The sequence below is a fragment of the Alligator mississippiensis genome, chromosome 12 (genome assembly GCF_030867095.1).
Source record: "Alligator mississippiensis isolate rAllMis1 chromosome 12, rAllMis1, whole genome shotgun sequence".
Classification (NCBI taxonomy): Eukaryota; Metazoa; Chordata; order Crocodylia; family Alligatoridae; genus Alligator; species Alligator mississippiensis.
Window position 1 is genome coordinate 7,006,072 of NC_081835.1, and position 21,828 is coordinate 7,027,899.

Consider the following 21,828-nt stretch of genomic DNA (forward strand, 5'->3'; position numbering starts at 1 on the left):
TTTGTTTTCACAGATCACTGACCGATCACACGATTCGGCATCAAAGCCGCATCTCAAGAGACCGGCAAAGAGTTAGGTCTGTGAAGCAAGTGCATCTCCTGAAGCGGGCACTATCTAGCGACTTGAACACAGAACTACAGCCCGTCAGACAACCACACTTCTCCGAGTTGCTGAGTGCCCACCCCTTTAAAATAAGTTCCTGATTTTAACCTCTTTCTTTATTCCCTCATCTGTAAAATGGGGATAATAGCAGTCCTCTGCTTCTCAAGGGGCATGTGAAGATTAGTATTGGTTAAATACCCCCAAGCAAAAACCATTGTTTAAGAACTAGCTGGAGAGCTGGTAGACAGTATTTTGAAAGCACTTCATGCCCGCCCACATTAAAGCTTCAGACCCACAAACTCAGCCAACATCTGCTATTTTCAGTCTACGCCCAGAGTAGAAGAGAAGATACCAATGGTTTAGTAAGGTGACAATGAAATCAAATGCATCTCTAAGCCAGCAAGTATTTTGGACCAGGTAGAGCCACATGCTCTGCTTTTCAATCTCTTCGAATATGGATAGACTGTGCAAATCCTGAATAGCCCAGCTGTAACAGGCCTGGGGAAAACAGATTTTATACATTAACAGAAAATGACAGCTAAAATCCATTCCTGAGGGATAAGTGAGGAGCTCTTGGTGGGTTTTTGGCATTTTATGCCATTGAATTTTGACTCATATTAGACAGCAGTGATGATGTTTAGGTAAAAATCAATAGCCTGAATATATCAGGAGGACCAGGCTCACAGATGAAAGCCTAAGGAGGGTTTTGTGAATTTATGGCAGAGGTGAGTACACTGGAAGAATATGCAGGTATCTATATCTATATATTCTTACCCTACCTACAGAATTTATTCATGCCAGTTGGCATCTATACACACTAAGTGGCCCATTTTTGCCTCAAATAGGCAAACATCCTTCAGCTTTTGACCAGCATAAATGAGTCAAGTCACTCCATTTACTTCAGTGAAGGTATCTGAGACTCACGCCATGAAAGGGGAGCAGAGCCAGGCCCAATGTGCTGTGCCAACAGATACTGATTGAGAGATGAAGATCATCAAGCAGGACAAAAGCCTGGCATTCACGTGGGTGCCCAATTTAAGCCAGGCAGACCAGTCCATATGCTTTAAACTGGCCTGTTAGGAGTAGCCCAAGGAAAGAGTGAATGGATCATTCAGACAACAGGTTAATAGATGGAAGAAAACTCAGAAAAATGGGATAGTCACCTAAAATATACAATTTGTGCATTCATAGCATTTAGGAAAATTTAAAAGATTGCTATTAATAACGGGAGCGGAGTTTTCGTTGCTGGCTTTGTCTCTGCTTTATGGTTTTCTGGGGTTTTTTTTTTAAGTTAATCCTTTATCAGGTGCCACATGGTCATCAGCAGAGACTTCTCCTTGCCTGCCCCTTCAAAATGCTCGCATGGAGAGACGACCCTGAGAAGTATGCTTAGGTCCATGAGTCCTTGGCCCCTGCGTGGAGATGACTACAGAAGCACCAACTGTGGTGCGGGCTGCGTCATCTAGGTGGATTTACGGTACAAGCAGAGCTGTTATAAGTAACCAGCATTTTAAAGAGACTGTCAGTTTGAGAGCAAATCAGCTTTAAAATCAAGCCAGCTAGGAGCCGAAAGTCTTTCGTGTGCTGTACCTAGCCCAGGATCCCTGGGCCAATCTTTGTGGTTTTACAATCACATTTTCCTGTTTTTCAAATGCTTTATTTTCCCCCGCTGCTGTTTAAAAGACCTATGAAAACAATTGGGAAAAATCACTGACTAAACAGGAAACATTCTTACTATCCACAAAGTGCGGTGAAAAAGCACAAAGCGAACATTTTCTTTTCGCTATTAGTAATCTTAGATGATACCTGACAGTAATATATTTCCAGAGAGAGGTGTGATTTTTAAGGAGACAGTGTCTCTTTAAAAAAAATGCGTTATACATCCACACGGTAGTGAAATAGTTAATAAGATACCTAACTTGTGTGTGTCAAAAGTAGGCCTGTTTTGGCCTGGAGTTAACGATGTGATTTTCCTTATTGTCCCTGCAAGTTTTGCCCGAAGAAGCTGCTTTAACTCTTCTCAGCATTGTACAAAGGTTTAAATTTCTTTTCATGACATGCTTTAAATTACCATTCACATCTTCATTTAATGCATCATTTTATAATGCCAGTGTTACTAGTTAATTTATATATACACAGCAGGATGTGTCAACATTCAGGTGAGTTATGAATACGATTGTGCAGGAGTTATGGAAGACATTTCGGCAAAATTATGGTTCCCTCTAAACATAAAAATATTAATAATGAATCAAGCATCCCAGGTAAACAACACATTTTATATAATTGCACCCCCCCAGCCTCAAAATAAATAAATAAATAAAAACGGCAACAGTTTTGCTCTGCATTCATCTTTGATTGATCTTAATAAATTGTGATCTCCTTTCCTAATAAACTCTAATCTCTTGTTTCTGCCATAAAGTAAATTTATTAGCATACTCTCATACCAGCAGGTTTGCATCAGTCACAGCATCGTGTGCAAATTGTTCCAAGACTGTATGGGCATATTTCATAAATTATTTTTCTGCCCCCAAGTACACAATGGATTGAAAGGTAATCACCACTAAATGCTCCCTGTTACTTTCCTTAATGATATGAGATACCACTTATGTCACGTATGGCGGAGGAAATGCTGCTGCCATTGCCATTAAAACTCTGCATTTGCCAAGAGTTGGCAGATACTGGTCACACATGGAGGCCACCTATTTCTATTTAGAACAGGAAACCATGGTGAAGACTATCTTATAGCAGATGGCAACCTTTCACCTTAAAAGGATGACTACTGTACCCCAAATTAATTTTTTTAGGGGTGACAATAACCATAGTTCGAGGAATAAAAAAGACAAGTATTCTGTCACTATGATAAAGTTCCCAAGAAAGAGAGAGAGAAAGAGTGTAAGCGAGGTGTGTACACACATACGCACCAATTTAAAATATAAATAAATAAATATATAATGCAATATAAACAAATAAAATACAAGTAACATATTATATATTAAAATAAGCAAGCAGACTGTGACTACTGACCATCTTTAAGGAGGTCAGGGCCTATGTGTTGCATGCATCGTTTAAAATTAAGGCAAAGGAAGTTTTTTTTCTCTAATGGCAGAAGCTCTGTGTTTAGATAGAGAACACCACCCCGACGACATTGATACCGATATAGCTTTAGCTGAAAACCATATTTTTATTTGCACTGCCCTCTACTGGTAACTCTGCTTCCACTCACGACACTACTCCACCTCTTTCTACAAATGACAGAAAAAAAAGATCTGGTATGTAAGAAAAGATCTGCCTAAACAGTAACTGGAATATACAAATTGTGAGGGTTTTAAATTAAAAAAAAAAAAAAAAGGGAAAAAAAATGATCTGATGAAATACGGTACCTTTAATATAAAAATGCACATTAGTCTATTATACAGCTCACTCATGCACAGCACAGGAGTGCCAAACTACATATTTTAGCTTGTCTAAGAGAACAACCTGTATTACTGTTGGGCATCTTGCCGTCTTTTACTCACTCTCCTGGGAAAGCATGTCGACATATTTTCAATAAAACACCTTCTTAGCAGTAATGGGCCACTGTTCTCATTTCAATGGTCCCTAAGGTTTCATGATACAGTATATTTAGCTGACTTGCAGTTCAAGTTTTCCTCCAGCATTCAAAAGATACATTAAAAAAAAAAAAAAGAGAGTAAAAGAAGAGCCCTTCCCTTATCTTCTGTTTAAAGAAGAAAACAGTTACCTGCTTTATAAATGAAAGACTGCCATGACCAGGTTTATTTTCTAAACAGATATTTATGCTACAGCTGGGGAAGGTTAGATAGGGGCACGCATGAGAAGCTACCCTGCAATCATGCTGCTGGTGCTAGATGAGACGGGAGAATTTTCAAAGCAGCGCCTTGGGATCTCACCATCCCTGTTAAAGTTAATGGGTGTCACGATGCCTAAATCCTGCCGCGCAGGGTTTAAAACGTGTTTCCAGGATGACAGAGTGAAGCGCAGCAGTCTAACCTCCGCACTTCAAGTATCAGTTTAAAGCACCCTCTTAAAAATAGGAAAGAGGACCCAATTCAGTGAGAAATGCATACAGAAGCCCCCTTCAAAGTTAATTACTTTCCACTGCCTGGCATGGCTTGGAAGCCCCTCAAAATGGTACTACGCCATTGCCTTCGACTGATGGAGCTGCATCCTCACGGCCCTGGATGCTACACAAGTGTCCTGCAAAAGGACTCGGCTTCTGAAAGCAATGCACGCTAAGGAGGGCCTCCCGACACAACATGGCACAAACATGGTGAATAGCCGAGAATCCCAGACCTCTACCGCTAGGACACGGTGGCTCCAGTGCTGCTGGGGGGGTGGTGCTGAGCAAGTTTTTGGTCTTCCTTCCCCATCTGCTTCCTAGCTCCCTGGTTTTGTGCATCTCAGCTCAGCAACATTGGCAGAGATAGGGTATAGGTGGGAGAAGACAGCAGAAGAGCTGAGCAAGGGAGGAGGAGGAGAAGACAGCCTCGTTGGCTGTGTGCCTATTAGTATTCTGCAGCAGCAGCGGTTTTGTTGCCTCCCAGGGGCTGGGAGGAAAAAGAAAGGGGCATCCAGAGGGTCAAATAAGCATCCAAACTCCAGGGCTGTGCTCTGAGCTTGGGGCCTTTGGGGTTGTCCCATCAGATGAAATTTATTTTTGCAATACTGACAATGTTTCTCTTGCTGCTCTTTTATGTGTTGCCACGCTGGCTCATAGCGAACCATCACTACATATTAATGTGGTGTCCCAGTCCATGGCGTATTCAGAATAAAAGGGGCCTGTATCTAATTAAACCTTAGACCCTTACCCACCCCCATCATCACATGAAAAAGGACTCCTGTCTGCAAGCTTGGTTTGTGACTCACGGCTGTTTCTTAGCCGACTCTGGCTACTGTGTGTTGCAATACCCCCTCCCTTGGGGTCACAAGGAAGAGATGACTCCCGCAGGTACCATGAGCCCAGGCTGGGTCCTCCTCTATAAGCAGAGCTGGCCAATGGAAAGGAGTGGGAGGCCCTACTGGCAAGTCTCGTCTGAGCCGTGGCAGGCGGCAGAGAGCACTGAACTTCATAGCGCAGCAGCTCCCGGCTGCAGAGAGGTCAGAGCTAGAGGCAGAAAGCAGCTGGGAGGTGCAAGTCTTGATGCCTGTCCTACCAGATCTAGTTTCTATCCTTCAGCCCCTGAAATGCAATCCTCAGGAAGGCTTCAAGTACCCTCCCCTGGTCCAGGGGCTAGAACCTGCTCCCAATGCAAAATATATGCAAAAGAGAATATAGGGCAGGGGTGGGCAAACCCCGGCACGGGTGCCAGAGTGTGCCGCTCAAAAGCATTTTGCTTGGCATGCACTTCTCGAGGCGGACGGCGGGGAAGGGGCTAGGGCTGCACTGCCACAATAAGGATTGGGCCCCTGGTGGCTCCCTCACCATCTGTCCCTGGCATGCCAACATTTTACAAAGTCGAGGTTGCGGGTGTTCTTGGCACTCTGCCCAAAAACGTTGCTGACCCCAGATACAGGGTGTTGTAGACTGCTGGTTTGCTAGGAGAGAACAGTCACAAAAGATACTGTATGGCACATGAACTCCACCAAATAGCAGACTGTCTTTCTCTGGGGCCTCTCCAAATAAAGCCAAGATCCTAACAGAGTCAGGTGCAAGAGACCTGAAGATCTGGATAAAAGCAACAGATAAAACATTACTAGTACTTAATAGTACTAAAATATCCAAACTTTCCAGGAATCCCAATGCATGTTATTCAAGCCCTATGAGAAGAAAATCACTTCATCTGCCACTGAACTGCAGCTATTTCTGGTGTGGAACACAGCAGCTGCTGAACAGCGACACCGCACAATAGTCCAGGACACCTGAAGCGAACAATCCAGTGCCCAAATGAAATTGCAGGCTGAATAAGCAGGCAGAATGTAACTATCGGCACTGTAATTTGGTCAGCACAATAGGTCTAACACCCCTATTCTTGCAAAAAAAAGATGTACTGTATTTGAACTTTAGAATTTAATTAACTATTTGGGAGAAGGGAAGAACTCTGTTTTTCAAAGAACACGCCTAACAATAGAGAGCATTAGTGCTCAAGTTTCCAAAGAACCACCCAAAAACTGCATGGAAAAAAGTGTGAAATTATAATAATAGAAATGACTGGATTTGCTGAAACATTCCTCATACCTTCTAATACAGAAGTAGAAATACAGGGTAAATCCTGCTATCTACAGAAGTTCCCTGTACAGAAAAAAAAAATTTAAAAAATCTCTCCTTTAATAGGTTTACACCTTTAACATACATTAGTTTGGAAAAGTCCTAGGGTATAATTATATGTCTTGGCTTGGCACCTTAATAGCTATTCCCTTCATTTACTGATTTCTTTTACTGGTCAATTTACTATTTTACTGTGCCGTGCTCACTGGTCTACTTCACAGCATCACCATCTCGATGCAGAATCTACGCTGGTAAGGGGTAAAAGGGCTGAGTTAGTCACAGACTGTTTGCTATCCTGGGAACGCACAGGTCTCAATTCCCAGGCATGATTTCAAACATCAGCAGGCCTGATGCTCATCTGGAAAGCAAACTTTGCATCCGAACGTGACAGCGAGCTGACTGCCGAGCTGGTGCACCAGTCAGGTCATGGACACCGGGAACTGGAACTGCCCCCGTTTCTGCCAAAACTGGTGCAGAAACTGTTTCATCGCACCTAGGAGAAAACAAGTTAAGCCGACTTCGGGGTTTCCTGCAGCCTTGACCGTCATGTCTCGCCAGGGGTTGATGTAGGGAAATCAAGCATAAATAAGGCAGGGCAGGACTCTCCTCAGGCGCGGTGCTGTGGCAAGCATCCTGCCTTTCCATGGAGGCTGCAGTCTCCTCCCCCTGGTCTTTCCACTTCCCCACTCCCTCTTCCACGGAGTTTCTCTCTGTTCTCACTCGAGCTCTGTGCATCTTCCCTAGCCAAAGTAGGTCCTTCCCAAGCGGTATCTTCATTGCCTACCAACCTCCCTCTGCTCTCCCAACCCTTGCACCCCCTTATTCCTTCCTCTTTGTGCCCTGCTGCCAACATCCAGCTCTTTGCTCCCCCGTGTCTTTTGGTCCATCCATATCTCCTGCATCACTCAGCTGAAGTTCTGTCCTTGTCAACTTTCTTCCTCCAAAAACTGCCTCCACTTGCTCCTAGCTCTTTCTTCTCTCTTTCTGCCGACATCTTTCTCTCCCTTCCACTTCCAGCTCCGCTATGCTCCCTGGAAACTAAATTCTGTCTATCCTCCCCTCCTCTCACCAGCGGCTGAACTTGGCCCCTTTTCAAACTTGACATGTTTCTTAAACGCGGTCTCCAAGTACCTTCTTCCCGTCTGTAACACCTATCCTATCTTACACCGCAATCTGCAGTGCTCGCACTTTCCCATGCCACCCACCTGATTAGGTCTTCACTCTTTGAACAACGTCGCTCATCCATGGTGGATGCTTAGTGTCTGATTGTGTGAGGTGACCCCAACTATGAGGGAACATCAGGGAAAGATTATGATCAGGACTTTTCGTAGGAACAAATCACTGAGCCCTAAGTCCACCGAATAACACACTTGGAAACTGCCCATATGGACTTTATTTTGGAAAAAAAAGGAAGCCTCTCTAGTGACAGGCCAGGCCAATCCACGACAGCTCAGTTTGCATCTCTGAGCTACAGCCTTGAAAGCAGGGCCCATGTTCATTAAGATGAAGGTCCAGCTTTAAAAGGTTTATCAGCATTTTAAGACAGCTTTTTTGTATTATAGTGGAGCCATTTATTTAATGGCTTTTCAGCACTGCCATTATAAACCAGAGCTTTCCAGGTGTTTATTACTCGGCTTTAAAAACTGGCCCAAATGCTGAAATTCGCCAAACAGTGTCAGCCGAGGAAAGAATTTTGTTTTTGCCAATTTTGTACTTTAAAAAGATGACCCCATTTTGGCCTATATAAAAAGTGCGAGGCTTGCTGTCTCTGCGACATCAGTGAAGTAACAAGTCAATACTGTAATACTGTCAGCAGAGCTGTACTGATTTAGTGCTTGGAATTACTTTGAAGGTGAAGAGTATTATCGAACTGCTAATTATTAACTCTTATTATTACTGATGCTGGTGCACATAAAGGAAGCAACAAAAAGTGACAAGAATTAGGAGCACAAGGCAAACCCCCCCCACCATGAGCTGGTACATGAAAATTAACACGCATCTTTAGTTAGGAAGCAAGACTGTTCTTACGGAGCTGGACTGTGCTCAGTGGATGGCAGAACAAGGAGCAATAAAAAGTTGGAGCAAGGGAGATTTAGGTTAGATATTAGGAAAAACTCTCTCACTAGGAAGGGAGTGAAACACTGGAACAGGAGATTGGGGAATCTCCATCCTTGGAGATTTTTAAGACCCAGCTAGACAAAGCCTTGGCTGGGATGATCTACTTGCGGCTGGTCCTGCTTTGCGCAGGGGTTCAGACTAGATGGGAACATCCATAATTTTGTATGACTCCATAAGCGTTTGCAAGATCAGGCCTTCAGTGTGATCTCTGACAAAAATGAAAGGACAACAGGGATACAGAAATGCTCTTGTCAACTTTTCCAGAAGGATTTGACATGATACTGATTGTGAAACCACCGCCAGGGACTTGACTAAGTTCACTTGGATGTATTATTGCCCAAGTTGCATTTACTAGGATGTTGTACCACTGGATTCACTGGGAGTTTTGCCATTGATTTCAGGATCTGGAGCCTAATGGTGCTAGAATACTAAGGATTTCATTTGGGGAAAACACACAACACAGGCAGCACCTTTTCCCCACGCCACACTGCTAGTGAATACCAACCTTGAGATGGAAACCACCTCCAGCGGCATCTGAGGAGTTCGTGGCCTTTTTACTTGCATGGCAAGCATAGGGGCTGATTAGTGTTAAACACATGGACGTAGTTACACATCCAAATGCAGGCTGGAATTGAAAAGGTGCTACAAAATTAAATGAGCAGAAACCTTTGGCTCCCTTGAAAATCTGTCTAGACCAATACCATGCAACTCAGTTTATACAGCTCTCCAAATTCTGACCTGGCCTAAATATAGGGGAAAAATTATCTCTCTTAATTATAAATCTCCCAGGCCACTAGGTCCTTCCTTTAATTTTTCCCCCTAGCATACTGAGGATGGTATGACAGAAAAACAAATCTGCTGCCTATTTTTTGTCCTTCGCTGGACTTAGAGAAGAAAAAGCAGCTAACGTTAGAGACTACTTTCATTTGGAAAGCTCTGGTTTGTAAGGCACAGTATCAAAGATCATCGACACCACTCTAAAATGTGGTAAAAAGAGAGAACAATTGATCCTTCCAGAAACTTTCTGGTCGTCTAAGCAGCAGCTATTTAAAAACACTAAACAAGTCAAATGATTTTAAAATTGCAAGGCATTTAATACAGCAGCATCACAACAATTTGCATGTCATTAAAATTATTAAAGATGAGACTCCTTAAGCTGCAGAAGAAGTCTCCTAAGTGAGCTGTGCATCAGGTGGGAAGCCGAAATATCAAGCTGATACCGCACTGTGTTTTCTGCACAGAGCTCAAAATGCATTAGGGAAACACCAGGCCATGGGCAAACCCCCAGCCTGGTGTTTCATGCCCTGTGCTACCCTCCGTGTGAACCAGTTCAGTTCCTTGTCAGGTCTCACTCTGCAGGGCGGAGAGGGAAGGCGGCAAAGGCGCGGTGCTGAGCCACACGCAGCAAGGGGGGCTTCCCACTGCTTGACTGTCAAGTCCCTGGCCAAACAAGGACCCCAACGGGAATTCGAGCCAGGGCCTTCTTGGATAAGGGAAGGATGCCACAAGTCAGGGCCTTGATAGTAAAACAAGGAAGGAAGGAAAAGGGTGGGAGTGTTTTTGGAAAGGGCATTTTGAACAAAGCAATCAGGCAAAGTCGAGTGTAAAACGCACTAGGTGCATCCCTTACACTGCCACACATCTGCCCAGAGACCTCCTGTCCTTACAAAACAGTCATTGCCATCGTACTGTGTAGCAGGGCAAATCACAACTCACGCAGCAGACTCCAAAGCTCCCAAGTGCTGTAGGCATCTACCAGTACGTCTAACAGCAACCCCGAGATTGGTGTCAAGAAACAAGCCCTGCCCACTCGTTCCTGCTCTGCTCTGCCGTGGGCTGAAAAAAAGGTCACGTGGTCATTTTTTGGAGCGCGCCCAGAGATGTGGAAGCAGATAGAGCAGCGTGGCGTGTGCTGATACGCATACCAAGTATGTGGGGGCCCAAGCATCCTGCCCCCGCTTGGCAAGAGGGCTGTCACCTGAAATACATATATTTTCTACATGTCCATCATCTTAGGGGCCTCCAGCAAAAATAAGAGTCAGTGCCCATGCATGGACACCTATTAAATGGTGACATGTGACATTTTTTTTGGCATGAGCTTTGTGGGGCGAGTGGGTAGGACTTGCTTCTTGACAGCTGTCTTGTAGTCACAGAAGATGTGCCCCAGTCCTGATTTCAATGGTGACACTCAACGAGACTTGTGCTCCTGAGAGCCCAAGTGACTTCAAAACTGGGATGCTGGCCCAGATGACACAGAGCTCCTGCAAAGATGTACCTACGTCCATTAGGGGTGCAATCAATACGGTTACATCAGGACCTCTCCCCTACGTGGGAGTGACAGAGGGAGGCCCCAGTAAGTTTCAGCAAAGATGAGGATCACTCATAAAACAGAGACCTTTTCTCCTCTGTCTCACTAGCCCTTCCACTATAACCCTGTACACAATGATCAGGCCAACTTGATTTCAGAACAGTTCACCTCTGCCAACAATTCCTGCCGGGTCTCGAGCTGGAGCATCTCTGGATCGGGATGGGAGATGCCTTGCCAGCTTCCCATACAGTAGGTACACAAGACCCAAGTCACTTAGGTGCCCGACATTTCTACCTCGAATATTCAGAAATTTGTATTAAAATAAATTAGTATTTTATAATAATATATGCAAGTATAACTCTGTTTGGCCAGCTGGTCAATTGGGCGCTGTTCACTGGTTGCGTGGGACAGGCTGTGAAGGGTGGAAAGCCAACCAGAAGCAGCAAGCGGTGGGACAGGAGTCGGAGGAGAGCAAAGGGGATGGCAGTCTCGGGGGCCAGGGATTTTTTCACAGGCAGGCAACGGTGCGAAGAAATGCAGAGATGGGATGAACAGGGCTGGCAGAAGGGGGTGAGCTGTGACAGCTCATGGTACGGGGTGAGCACGTGCTGAAGGGGTTGTCCCAGCTCTCCGAGACACCCACCAGACACCAATGCCTGATCACACAGCAAGTGGGTGCTCTTTCACTTCAAGGCACACGTCCAGCACTTCTGTCCTCTTTCCAAACCCCACTCCAAAGCCAGTTCCCTGTACCACCCTAAAGCACCCCTGCTGATCTCCAAAGAGCTTGCGACCATCCACTCCTACACTTCGCAATCCTCACAGACATTTCCACCTCCTGTGACACTGCTACCTCAACTCAGCTGCAGGAGACAGCAGAGCTGCGGGTTATGTGGGGGCCAGATGAGTAAGTACAGCCCCCGGTACCTAGGCTCCCACAAGACCCAGGGAGAACAGGAGAGGCCTGGCACTATGGAGAAGTTGGTGAGCGAACGGTAACTGGATTAAGCACATTGCAAAGCCTATCGGGGCTTCTCTGCCTGGTGACTACTTCCTGATGCAGACTTTCGAGCCCAAGTGCTTTAGCAAGTGGAAGAACACATACGCGACTTTCTGCACGGGTTGCTGACGTTTTTCAGACAACCCACATTTGTGGCTGCAGAAATGCAGCCAGCCCTGGGGTTGCACATAGCAGCTGTTTAATGTCGCAACAGCACAAACTGCACAACAGTTTCTCCAGTTGAATCTGCAGAGGAAATGTAGGTAGGCAGACTGCAATTATCCACCTGGAACGTGGCCAAAAGCTGGGGCTACTCCGGGACGCCAAGGGAGCTTAAATGACATGTGGCCAGGACCTTGCTTTTGCCCGTCCTTTTGAAAGATAGAACTGCCAGCTGCACAGTGGCTTCTAACTTGATCCTGGGCCACTGGTTCACAATCCCCTCGAAGGGAAAAGAAATGCATATTGAATTACTGACAACTGTTTCCGTAACGCCCTGGGCTTTAATTGGAGGTCTCCCATCCAAGTAGTGACCAGCGCTGCTTACCTTTAAAGAGATCTGATGAGATTACAGCCTGAGGTGATGGTATGGCTGCAGGCATTTTGAGTTTACTGAGTCTCTGTGGGGGAATGGCAATAGTAGCTGAGGAAGCCTGGTTACAAAAATATGGAAGAGTGTACTAATGAGCAAAAATCGACGATGAAAATGGGGTTTTTTTTGTCAGGCAACCTGTTATGCAAAGCACTGCTATCCATGCAAACCGCTCCGGGCTCCTTGTGTGTGTTCTGGCCGTTCTCCGGATGCAACAAAAAAGGGCAAGCAGCATTCCCTGGTACTGCATCAGATACCGACTGCATGTGTCACCCCAAAGCTTCCTGTTGAGAGATGCCAGCATCTATTGACATAGGCTTCATGTATTTCTTTTTGAGACGTGTGGTTTTGTAGTTTGTCAAAACAGGATACTATTTACATTTTAAAAAAGTTACTGATTCAAGCACAAAGAAAGAAGAGTTACCGCTGCTTCGGCGACCAAACGTGCACGTGGGGAAACTCTTGCCTTTTTTTTTTAAAAAGAGGTACCTTATCTGTGTTTGACAGCACGCTATATTTATAAATCTCATCCCAAAGACAAGTGTCTGAGCAAAACAACTACCACCTTCTGTGAATTACTATGAACATGTCTAATTCATTTATCAGTAATATTGTGCTGAACTCCAATTCAACAAACAAAAACTCCTGCTTTGTGCACACACATCCTTATACCTCAGGGGGGGAGACGCATCCGTGTAACCATGTAGTTCAATCTGGTTCATAAGCTTGCCCAACAATACAAAGCTATTGATTTCTTTTTTAATTTACATATGAGACAGTTGCAACATTTAACCTCTTAGTCAATAAAGATACATTAACAATAAAAACAGACAGACAGCAAGATTTTTCAGGGCAAAGTATCAACTTTCTTGGAAAGGGTTTAGTGAAGAAACGCCATATTTCTATTTAGAGCGAATAGCGCAGCAAATGCAGTCCTGGTAGGCTCTTTGGGGGCTCTTGGAAGGAACGGCGAGTGCTGCATGATGAGAAATCAGGAGCTAGACCTAGTGGGACGTCAGTCCCTGAGGAGTAACATCAGAGAGGAGAAATTAAAGCAGCACTAAACTTGTGACAGTGGCACCGATTTTCATGATACACTATACTTACTAACAACTCCCTAGAGTACTCAAAGCTAAGAGATTCAAGGGGGGAAAGGTTTATTTCTATTATTTATGCCCCACTTGGTTACCTTGGGCACCTGCCAGCTCTGTTTCTTCTATGTGGCCGGTGTGCCTGGCTGCTTATGTGCTTCCCCAACTGTCTTCCCCATGCCGAGATGGGACAGATGAACAATTTAAGTCATCGCCAGAAGGCTCAAGTGAAGCGTCTGACACTGCATTCGCACACGGTGGGTTAGGACAGTACTGTGCCCTCTTAAAAGGAGCAGAAGGAAAAGTCATAAGAATTAAATGGCTCCCACGGAGGCCAAGATCTGGGTCCTCCCTTGCCACCCCAGCCTCTGCCTGTTGCTCCTCTCTTGCGTCTTTGGTGGTCAGCCTTGCCTGCGGCTGGTGACTACCTGCACCTATTAAAAGTAGCTGCCAACATCTCCCTTCCTACACTGAACCACCTCCAACCCAGAGGGGTGTCAACCTGCCCCCACCAACAGCACCTGCCATCAGCCCCCCACCGTGCATTTTTCCCATGCACACTCCCAGCCTGACACGCTCTTGCCCCAAGTCTGTGCAACTTTTCTATTGACACAGGTGCCCCCCATGGAGAGGCAGGAGAGGGAATTAAGCTTGCACCGTGTTTCCAAATCCACGTGCAAAACTAGAAGCGAGAGACCAGCAATGCTACAGGTGCCGCAAGAAATCAGGGTGGAAAACAATATCCACCGTAATTAGGATTTGGCTCTGCTGCCGGGTGTAGGGGCCGTTGTGAAAAGTTGGTCTGAATACAAAACCCAGGTTAAAGTGAGAAGCGTAATCTCTACTGAAAAGCTGGCCCTGTCAAGTTGCTCATGTGGAACCGGCAAGCAAACAAGAAAACACATTTGCAGCTGTGGCTGCTGTCCGCAGCAGGGCCCTCCCGGAAGCCAATATTTTGCTTTTCTCATCAGTAGACATAACCGACCATTCAAACCCAAGTCCCATTTGTAACAACGAGCCGGAGAGCCCGAAAAGCGTGCCCAAGGAGACCTGCCGCTGCTCAGGACTACGTTGTAAACCTGCTCTCTGTGAGTTAAACCATTTGAATCCTACTCTGAATGCAAACTACGCTAAGGCTCCCCTTCAAAAATAAAAATCCACTTCTGCTTCAAGTTAGTTCACATCAACAGCAGCTTGCGAGAGCGTCACCACGGGGTTTGGGGACCTCTATTCCTGTCAGACAGCGTAGGCTTTGTAGCTGTTGTTAAATGAGGGTAATGCCACTACAGTCATCTTCCACTTCAGCGTAACTCGGCTGCTTCCCTTTGCTCTTCTGCTTTCTACGGCGGCGCCAACTCGGAGGAGGTGACAACCCCGACTCTTCTCTTCTCTTCCCTCAAGTGGATTTGGGGACACAAATGCAGCTAGTGTCCACAGTTGACGTTTTCCTTCCTATTTTTCTTTTTTGCAGGGAAACACGGTGCCTTTTTCATGGGTTACTTTTTACCTAATCCCCGCCCCCCGCTTTTAAAATGATTATCCCCCAGGAAATCGGAGAGACTTAGTGATATCTGAGCCTCCTGTGGCTTCCCCCAGAGGAAAAGAGGAGCAAACGAGCACATAAGTGTTGCTACTGGGGGCGGGGGAATGGTTTTTGAAGACGAGTCGGCAGTGAAAATAAACGACTTTCTACCTGAGGACACGGGGACGCAGAAAATGGGGCGACCTTTCAACCCCGTCCACAAAGCCTGCATTGTTCCAGTTTCGAGACCAGTAAACGAGTGCTAAGTATTGAGCACAGGAAGTTAATCTGTATGTTTCCAGAGCGTTTGAATAAACACAGAGTTGAAAGTAAAAAAAATCAATGAGGGGGGCTCTTTGCTCTTGCCAACTTTTCTTTTCGTTTCTCTTGTCTGGCTTCAGAGGGTTTTCTGTGCTGCCTTCTCTCGCTTTCCGTCCTCCCGTCTTAGTGACAATGAAAGGACAAAGCCGAGAGGACCGGGGTGTGCCCCAGTCAACGCTGCGCGGTCACGGCAGAGGCACTTGAGTGCCGGCTGGATTGCCTATGCAAATCTTTGATGGTTTCTCTGCAGAGCCTCCCTAATGGTTCCCCTCCTTCTCTCTTCTGATACTCATATCTCGCCGAGTCTCACCTAGCAGAGTCCCACACAACCGACCACAGCAACCCTCCACCTTGCGGGCAGGCTGAGCGGCAAAGCCAGGCTTCATTTGGCACCGTCTAGCAGCAGCGACGGCGAAGAGCGCCAGCGTTCCCCCGAGCCGCCTGCACGCAGCATTCCCGTTCAGACACGGGGCCGCCGGAGACGGTGCTACAGCTGCCGGCCCTGTGGTTTCGAAAGGTAAGAGCCCAGAACGGGACTGATCGAACCCTATGCTATTTGTGCCAACATCTGCGGCGCGCCACTTGTCTGACTGCTGGCTCGAAGGAAACAGCATCTTCCTTCTGCTCAAGGACTGGTTGAACTAAGCTGACCAAGGCAAGACAACGAGGGCAAAACAGGCCTCTAAGAAAGTTGGAAAAATCTCCTTTCCTAAGCTACATTTTCTTTTGCCAGCGGAAATGAAAAAATAAACCAAGCACCAGACCCACCGCCTGCCTGTTGTGCTGGATCACAGGCAATGCCCAGCAACCCATATTCCTAGGCAGAGACAGCATCCTTCACTCTGCTGCAAATTGCCGTCGCATGTTGAATGGCTGTTGTGTTTCTCTCCAGAGGTGGCCGCATTTCGCTAGTAGGTGGAGCCCTCTGGACCTCCTATTTAACTCTCAGGTGTGTTTTAAGGCTTAGGTAGTTATTGTGTGCAAAGCATTTGACATCTCTGGATGACACATGAGGCGTATTAATTATTATTACAGGATTAAACATTTGCATTCAGGTTTGGATCAGAGGTTGAATGAATGCTTAGGCTGGTTCTTATTTTTCCTGAAGTGGTTTGTCCGTTCCACTGCCAACACCTCAGTCAGTAATACAGGTTTTCACAGAGAGCATTAATTCTGCTTTTGATTTTAAGACAAATTTTCTTTCTTTAAGCGTTATTATAGTCTATATAACCAGGTGAAAGCATCACGCAAATGGTATTCTGGTCCCAGGATTGTGAATGCAGCTGTGTAGGCAGTGAAATATTTGTTTTCAAAGTCATTTGTGCACATTCGCAAAATTACTGCTGTCTGCAGTTTTTCTGAAATATCTGCCCTGCTGTTCATAAGCCATAAAATATAATCTGCCTTTTGTCGGACTCCAATTGGTAAATTATATTTTGAAAAAATTCAGATTGGCTACTCCCCATTAGATGGTGGGTATTAAGAATAAACACAGCCAGGGCCACCTTAAAGGGATATTGCCCCAAAGAAAACCCACATCATATCAGAGTTGGGGGACTTTAATCAAACAGTTATAGCAGTTATAGTAGGAACAATTTGCCAGTAAAAAAGGTCTTCAAATGCTGCATTTCCGTACAGGCAAATACGAGGATTATAATGGTAGAAGCATGAGTGTGGATATCAGCCATATGCTGGTTCTCGATGGCCATCCCTCGGTAGGTTTGGTTTTGGACGTCTACCTGTACAAGCAGGGGTGATCAGCAAAATCCACTGAAACAGCTTTTTCAATGAAAGAGGAGAAAAATAATGTAACATGCACGCTGTTTTTGGTTTCTGCTTCAGGTTCAACCTTTTTGAAAAAATTACAACATTTGGGTTGAAAGAAGGGTTTGCTGCAAGGCTTCCAGAATTGCCTCCTCCAATTTGGCCGTCTAGGGATTCATGCCGTGCTCTTCTCCGTGGTGTTTAAACTCCTAGGTTGGAAAGACTGAAGCACGAGTGGAAGGACAGATGTTTTCACATGATTAAAACTTAAAGAAGATGGAAAACTTTCAAGTCAGTTCTGTTCCCAGTTGAAACAAAGATGATGGGAATCAGCCAAAAGGGTAAGGGTCAGTTTCTGAATGTGTCCAAATCTGGTTTCTTTCCCATTTTCCTCAAAGTTTCACACCATGCTACAAAAGGTTGTATCCTGGGCTTTAGGTCGCATGCTCCCCGACAGCAGGTGATGTTTTTAAATAGCAGAGATGCTTTGCAAAGTCAGATCTCCTCCTCCCCAGGAGAAAATCCTGACGAAGCTTTGCTCAACAAGCCGCTTGATCTAGCGTCCTCTCCCCCTAATTTAGTATCAGCAGGACCCTTGCTTCCCCCTTGGTGAGCGCTGTCACCAGAAAGAGGCACCCCGTTTCAATCTACAGTGACGGGCAGGAAGAGAATAAGTGACCGCAGTACGTTTTAAAAAAATGTTGGCGAGCGACCAAGTGACTCATTTTGCTATGCTGCTGCCGGGCTCATGTGCAGGCTGGTGAGTGGGTGACTACATGAAAGCAGTCAGTCTGCATGTGCGAGTGTGGAAAATGCTCACACTGGTCACATACACAATTTTGCTGGTAAAGTGACCTTGTCAAAGTGACGTGGGTTCAGTACTCAGCTCTGCTACACACTCCCTATAACACATGGGACAAATGACTTAGGTTTGCTGTGGCACACTTCCTCATCTGTAAAATGGGGACAAGAATCCCTTTTCTCTCTATCTTGCATACTGATACTACAAACTGTTCGTGACAGGAACAAGCTTATCCTATGTGCAGGCACAATGCCTAGCATAAAGAAATCTGACCTCTACCCTAGGTGTTACTACATTGATAAACAATACGGACATTAATAATTAAAGAAATAACACATGTCAATGGTGATGATAATAACAATGCCAAAAACAATGATGATGATGATGATGTGGTGAATGACAACCATCACCAATTATGCAAAGAATAGGAAGCCTACCGGTGCGTCATGTGGGGCTCCCAATGCTCTTCTGTTAGGCGGAGAGCTGGTTTAAAAGAAAGCTGTATTTTTTTCCACGGGGAACACAACAGACTGTGGTGCGCTTCTCTGAGAGCTGCCATTTACACCTGGGACAAATTTGGCCTCATCCGTTTCACTCCCTCTTGCACACTAAAGAAATCCGTTGAGCACCGAAAATGCTCGATGCCAAGATGTGCCACATCGGGTGATAAATATGGCAGCATACTTAAAAAACACACTCCCCCCAAGCCCTACAAAGTGACATATTTGGCAAGGAAAGTCAGTGCTGATATCTAATGACCTTGACGGCATGGCTTTAAATATCCACAGCGTGTCCCGCTGCATTGCTTACACTGCACGCTTTGGCACATGGTATGATCTACAGTACTGCAACATGACTCCAGTGATGTAACATGATTTCTCAATGTGGCAAGAAGCAAAAAGCAATAGTATCGCTCACCTCCACTGAGCAACGTGGACACCTCTGGCTGTTCAAGCTAATTGGGCACCGTTCTCTGCAGCCCTCTGAAGACCCATATACTTCCTGGGACTGTATCATTATGTTACTTCCCTTCAAAAAATAATTTCAAAAACTTTTTCAGCTAGACACTCTAAACCCAGGATGTAGGTTTTCCAATTAGTCTCCGTTCAAACATCTGTTGGTAGACTGCATTTAACATTAGTTATTTGAGCAAAGCAGAATTTGATTAGGCTGTCTGAAACCAAGCCAAAGTCTGCAAAATAATAGCTCAATTAAATTTTGTTTTGCTTTCATTTGTCTTATACCTTCCCAAGTGTGATACAGTTGCGTATAATCAAGTAAACTAATTCCTTTCAAAATGAGAGATTTGGGTGCCTTTCCCCTTCTCTCTCAAAGTTTATTTAATAATCTATTCCATCTTCTCTATGCTTCGTCGAACTTCATCTTGACACAAAGTACATTTCTTTATTGTGCCTTCAGTCTACTTTAATTTTCTATACTTTCAATGAATTGAGATTATGTGCCATTACTGTTACACCTTAAATAGATTAGTAATTTATAAAAGGCAGATTACATGTATTATGAATGTAAAAACATTTCAGCAGTGTAACAGCTTTCCCCATGCACACACTGTATGAAATATTTTGCCAGCCTGACTACAGTCATAAAACTGTCAAGCTCCAGAGCCACTTTCGTAATGGCATTTCCAATTGTTTCACTGGTGTTAGTTTCTACTCATCCTCCAAAGTTGCACTTGTTGCCCTGAAAACTTCAACAGCAACTCTAGAGATTTAAACACAAGGCAAACAGCTACTCTCTTCAGCTCAGAGTTAGATCAAAATGCATGCTCTTCCCCTCCACTCTCCAAACCGCTATAACTCAAGCATTGCTGGCAAAGCTTACTGTTTTCAGGCAAAATTCTGCTCTCTGATCATCGCTGCTGATTTCTTATCAACCATGCATCTCTCAGGGGTGAACTCTTCTCCCCGCTTCTCGCATTTGGCACACAGAGAATACCATAAAGCGCCACTAAGCTGAACAGTGACATTTTGCTTTTCAATTAAAAAAGGAGGTCTGACTGATAGGTAGGTGAGCATATCACTTAATTTGGAATAGTTGACCATCTTTAATAGCTTTGATCAAATATGTACTTTTTTTTTATTTTTTTTTTTTTGGATTGAGCAAATATAATCCTTTTCTACCTGAAAGATTTCGGATACACGGTCCGTTTAATTTTTGCAGGAGATATCGGGCAGGGGGGGAGGGGGAAATATATTTATTCTAAAACATGAACACAAGGCAAGCTGAAATATGTATCTGGCAGGATCTCTGCAATCCTGTGCTGCGGAAGATATTACTGTACTGCTCAAGTAGTTACAAAAAAAATATCTTTTCCTTTAATGCAGATACGGTTCCTGAATTCTTAAGATGGAATCTGCTCCATCTCTGCCAGCTTCTGTAATATGCAACGATTTAAACTGCTATGGCCACAAAATACCCCGAAAAATTTAGGCTGAAGAAGCCCATGAAAGTTCAAAATGGGATACGTCCTATTTAAAAAGCAGAGTGCTACTAAATATGACAACCATCTGATGTATGAAAATTATTCGCAACCAAAAACAGACAGTCTGGAAATAGCTGAGATGACTTCATTTAGACAGAATTACCCAAATCTGTTTCTAATATACACAGTACACATAATAAATTTTTACAATATGACAAGGAAAACAAACTTAATAAAAAGTTCCTGATCTTTTGTTACACAAGCATGCTATAGCTATGATATGTTTATAATATTTTGCCCATGATATCACAGCTCTGAAACAAAAACTAAGCAACAACCCTCCCCCCCCACCAGTTACTAGGTATGACTTCACTTCACAACTACCATAGTTATATCGACGTACACATCCCCTGAGCGTACATTTTCCTAACTACTTCTCAGGCACTACACTTAATAGTTACTTAAAAGGTTGCATTTGACTAAGTCTCCTTCTTGCCCTCTCCCAGGCATTGGTTACCTTTGGAAGCTGCAGATACAAGTGCTATTTTTTCCCAAATCTGCCAAAAATCATAACAGGACTCATTTGAATGGAGAACAGACATTTTTTTTTTTATCCTGTTTCCTTCATTCCCAGTTATTTGACAAGTGCTTGAAAACCCTGTTATAAACAATATCTGTAGGGAAACGGAAGATGTCTGATGATCACAGAAGGGTTGTTTTTTTTTAAAGAAGCAAACTTCTCAAGCATACCCCATCTGCACCACTGCCGTATTCACTTGTTTCAGTATCTCAGCTGGCTTTCCTGCCTGGGCATCTTGCCAAGACGACCGGGCTGCCCCTCATTGTCACTTCTGTTCTGTGGCACTTGCACCAACTGCTGTTATTCTAGGCTCCGGGAAATTTTCTAACCACTGGATCGGCTCCAGTGCAGTGCACTAATAAGTTGCAGATTGGAGCACTAAGTCTTGTGCATGCATTTCAGAATAGCGCCATTGCTTGTAGGCGTGCATGTGTGTGTTGGGGGAGAAGCAAGGGGGGGTACATCAAAAAAAGTAAAAAAGTCCACAAAATAAAAAGACACCCCCCCCAAACAGTAGTTCTGAAATGCTGCCTACTCAAATTGACAGAAAAGTGACCTCTGTACTTCATCAGAAATTCCTGCAGCCTTACAGAATAAAGGAGTTTGCTTTTATCACACACAGTGAGACTCGTATGGTAAAATGGAAACACTACATCACTTGACCTGAGGTTGCTCCCTTTTCAACCACAGATGAATATTATGTATAAAAACTCTAAATCAACTAAAGATGCATTTAAAAGGCTCGCTCTTTCTGTATTAAAGGTGATATTTTTAAGCTCTAGATTTATTTTAGAATATAAAGCATAATAGACTTCATTTCTAGAACCGGACTCTCTTGCTCTGAAGGCTGTTGGTATCCTTTGCCTGGAGTTCACATAACTTCCCATATTTTACTTGCATCAGGAAATAATGAGCAAGCATCACTTAACCAAGACTGAGTCACAAATATTTGCTTACATTAA

At 44.6% G+C, this 21,828-nt stretch overlaps 1 protein-coding gene across 18 annotated transcripts in view; it reads right to left on the bottom strand.

Annotated features, from left to right (window-relative positions):
- Positions 1–21,828, bottom strand: part of FOXP1 (forkhead box P1) — a 442,244-nt gene that overhangs the window by 101,372 nt on the left and 319,044 nt on the right. The window lies entirely within an intron of this gene.